This window comes from Cibotium barometz, chromosome 3 (genome assembly GCF_041138505.1).
Source record: "Cibotium barometz isolate CiBa-2024 chromosome 3, ASM4113850v1, whole genome shotgun sequence".
NCBI classification, from domain to species: Eukaryota; Viridiplantae; Streptophyta; class Polypodiopsida; order Cyatheales; family Cibotiaceae; genus Cibotium; species Cibotium barometz.
The window spans coordinates 35,367,739-35,372,147 of NC_141048.1; positions in this window are offsets into that span (position 1 = coordinate 35,367,739).

Genomic DNA, 4,409 nt, shown 5'->3' on the forward strand with positions numbered 1-4,409 from the left:
AGACCTTGAACTTTTTACAAAAAATCAAAATTTCCATAGAGCTTAGCATGGTTTAACCAAATTTTAAAAAAATTAAACAGTCCTGAAGGAGGCTGCACTGGCCTAGTCTCCTTCAAGACTGTTTTTTTTTTTACATAAGTTTTACAAGGGAGAAAGGGAAGATGATTTGCAAGAAAGTTACCTGGTTGGAGGTTATGGAGGTTTGCCTTTGCGCAACATTGCCTAGCTGTAAGAAGGGGAGAAGTGGTAGTGGTGAGAGATGGTGAGAGAATGAGGGGAGAGGGTAAAGCTAGGCTATAACTAGGCAACCTGGCCTTGTAATTTTAAAAAAATAAAAAATGTAATCTAATTTTAAAATACTTACACACACACACATAAATAAACACACATAAACCCACTCTCACACTCACACACATACACACATACAAATGAACACGCACTCTTTTTTTTTTGTTAAATAAATACATATCAACACACACTCACAATAAACGTACATGCACATATATATAAACCCAGTCACACAAATAGACACACACACATTTCTCGCTTTCTCTTTCTCTCTCATAAAAAAAACAAACATAAAACACACACACATGTAAAAACACATAAACATCTACTCTCTCTCTCTCTCTCTCTCTCTCTCTCTCTCTCTCTCTCTCTCTCTCTCTCTCTCTCTCTCTCTCTCTCTCACACACACACACACACACACACACACATAGAAAGATGGGCAAGTAGAAAGAGGAGGATCATACGCTTTGAGACCAAATAATAAAAACAACCATGCTAGTTGCATTTCTAAACCAAGCTTAAAATAGCAAGAGTCCTTGCAGGAAACCAATCTCAAGTGCCATGATTTGCAATCCATCGTACTAACTAGTTGCCTACCAAGTTTGGTGCTATTTTGATGTAGTTTGCCCCCAAAACAGGTTGGACCAATAAATTTTTGTGTGAATTTATATATTAGTGCAGTTACATAGAGAATATATCTAATAATCAATTACATTAAATATAGGCCGCTATTATTATTTTGGAAAAATTATATACCATAGTTTTGTATTAAGTTTTCTTTTGTGCATGGTATCTTTCAATATTGGTTTTGGAAAGAATATATTAGCTTGCAATTTTACATCATTTATTTTAACCGATATTACAAATTTACTTTTTTAGTTGTTGCAAAAGTGTTTGAACATCTTAAATAGAAAAACAAAAAAAGACACACAAGAAATGAAATAGACACATTAGAAATAAAACATACGCATTTTTTTCTCACCAAAAACTAATAATAAATAACGATTCAAAATATTACTACAAAATTATGACTCTAAATTATTTCTTTTTGTTATTCAAGTGGTGGAGGAGGCTATTTTGGCCTAGTATTTCCCATTTTGTCCTCGTTTCTCTCTAATTATTATGTCATTTTATTTTTATTTTGTTCTTGTGTCCTTGTTTCTTCTATGTCCTCTGAGAGCAATGAGAAAAAAATCACTATTTATGGACCTTTGCCTAGGCAAAAAATTTCACTAGTTTTTGAAGGCAGGTAGAAGGAGCTCAAGCTTGATCTTTTAAAGGAATATTTTGATTTGCAAGGAGTGCCAATGACATTGAAACCACTCTCTCTCAGTCATGAGCTTGTGAAGATGGAGCTAGTAATTCTCTTTGATAGAGAAGAAGGTTTCGTACTAGATGTTGAGCTTCACTAGTTTTATAAGGGTTTTTTGAGATTGGTGAGAATGTAACACCAGTTAAATGTAACACCAATTACTATGAAGGATGATAATGAAGCCTTTAGCGAGAAGATTACCAGTGTCTTGAGTATGATTGAACTAAGTCTACCCTTGAACAATAGTTTACATGTGGCTTTGCATACTGCAAAAAATGTTGAGAAGGTGGCGAAGCTTCCAACGTCTTATGATGAGTACATAGCATATGAGCTACCTCCTTGTGTAATGAAGTCTATGTCTGTATGGAACAAAAGAATGATGGCCACTCTTGGGTAGAGTATGTCACATGTAGTTGTGATTGTTTTAATAGTGCCTTACATTTAAGTAGATGCTCTGGCCATTTGCGATGTATGAATATTGATTGCCCTTACTAAACTAGGTTACATTATCAGAATGAAATATAGTAGAAACGAAGACTAAAATGGAGTTGTCTAGTGAGATAGTCTAGAGTTTGGAAACATTTCATGTAAGCACTGTGCTCAGTGTGTCTCTACATGCCCAGTAGTAATTTATTACTATCTTCTAAGAGACCATGACAACACTACAAGATGTGCTATACATCTTGGTAATCATAATCATCCTTATGAGAGGAGGAGCTATGCAGCAATGTTGAACAAAATATTAAGGAGAAGGTATTATCTTGTGATGTAATGAATCCCTTTACAACGACAAAACAATTGGAGACATCTAAGGTGGCTCAAGATGTCATTTTAGACATGCTGATGGGATATGAAACCTAAAAATTGAGAGATTGGTAAAGATGAATTTGCAAAGTTGCTTGAGTATGTCACTCCATTTTCAAACAAAGGGGGACAGAAAGATGTTTGGAGTATGCTAAAAGAGCCAAAAGCATCAAAGGGTCTTAAAGCAGTTTTGGATCTAAAAACAGATGCAGATATCCATTTATCCATATTATGTTTTGAGTGAGAAACATCAACCACATGTATTTAAAATGTCAACAAAAGGTCCTGAAAATGGCCTTGACTTGGTCAACAGGATGAGACAAGGGGGAAATTTGCAAGATATGTGGGTGTGTTTTGACCACGTCCACAGAGTCTCTGGTTGGCCAACTATGTCTACTCATGTGTATGACCCTTATGTCTGTGAGCTTGACTATAGCTACATGTGAGTTTAAAGTTAAAGGATAGCTACATGTGAGTTTAAAGTTGAGGATAGGTATGAACGAATATAATTTTAGAAGACGCTAAATCATGTGGTGCAAGAGAATGGCTATGAGAAACCATAATTTTGAGGATTCATGGCAGACGAGCCCAATGCAAATGGGGTTGCACTTCGTGTTGTTTACTGTGGAGGAGAAAATCAAAGGGTGCCAGAGAAGGAAAGAACTTGCATTTTTCACTTGGGGCAAAGCATGGTGTGTCATACCCAAAAATGTATACGTCCATGAGGATCATAAGTCTTTGTGTCGGAAATGGAGAAATTCACTGTCCCCCTTTCCATGAGGATCATAAGTCTTTGTGTCGGAAATGGAGAAATTCACTGTCCAAGGTAGCGGTTGAGAATTGCAAAAATGAAATTAAAAAAATTTGGCAGTCAAGGCATGCAATACGAGTAGAGATTCTCGCATTGGAGACATGGCTAGCTTGGTGGGATATCCGGGCGTTCCATTGGGATCTTGGTATGTAACTCAAGATGAGTCTGGTGTTTTTCTTCCCACAACTAACCTTTCAAAGGTTAAACATGCAAGCATGAGAGCAAGTGTTGGTTAGAAGAGCAAGCTTTCACTCTATGAGGCAACATGTGCAAACATGGCAATGGTGGTTCTACAGAGTACTAAATACAATGCATTCTTGAAAGGAATGCACAAAGGAAATGGACCAAGGATGTAAGAAATGGCAAAGAGATTTTACAATCGAGGAACGGGTATAAGTAAAAGATTGGTTGATTTGCCACACTCATCAATGCAAGATATGGGGATAAAGTCTCCAAAGATGCGACATGGATATGTAAATCGATGTAGTGTTCACACAAGAAAAGACCGGTGCATGCAGATCTAGGTGTCATCTTGGAATAAGATAGCCATAGGCCTAAATATGCGACTATTATAGTGAACAAGCACCAAGGTGCACAAGGAGGGGAAACACATGGATCTATCGAGGCAGAAGTGCCTAAAACAATGTGGGCCATTTGAAGGACAGAGCCAGACAAGAAAATGACTTGCTTTGGACATTTGCCAGGATAGAGATACATTAACAAGGGAGATGGAGATAAACACGATGGATCGCCTGCACCATACTTTTGGGGTCGACAAAAATACCATGGTGGTGTTGTGGAGGGTTTGTATGGTTCTGTAACTTGGCTCCCAGTCACTCTTGAGATGTTGATGAAAGCCACGTGATTGTCACACCTAGTCTAGCTCTTAGGGTGTGGCCAATGGATAAAGGGACATGCCTACAGGCACATGAGGTGAAAATGCTCCTGGCAAATGGATTTGTGCTTCAAAGTGTGGAGGACCACCTGTGCATAATCAACTTGAGCCAACTCAAATGCAGTAAACATTCCAAGTGATTTTTTGTCTAAAATACGGGGATGGCATGATTGTTAGGTGAAGTTCCCGATTGACTAAGGAATTTCATGAGAGTGTAGAGAAGGGAAGGACCTTGAATGCATAGGTTATTCGCGAGGTCATTATATTATGTAATGAATCCCACATCTTTTACATTAGTG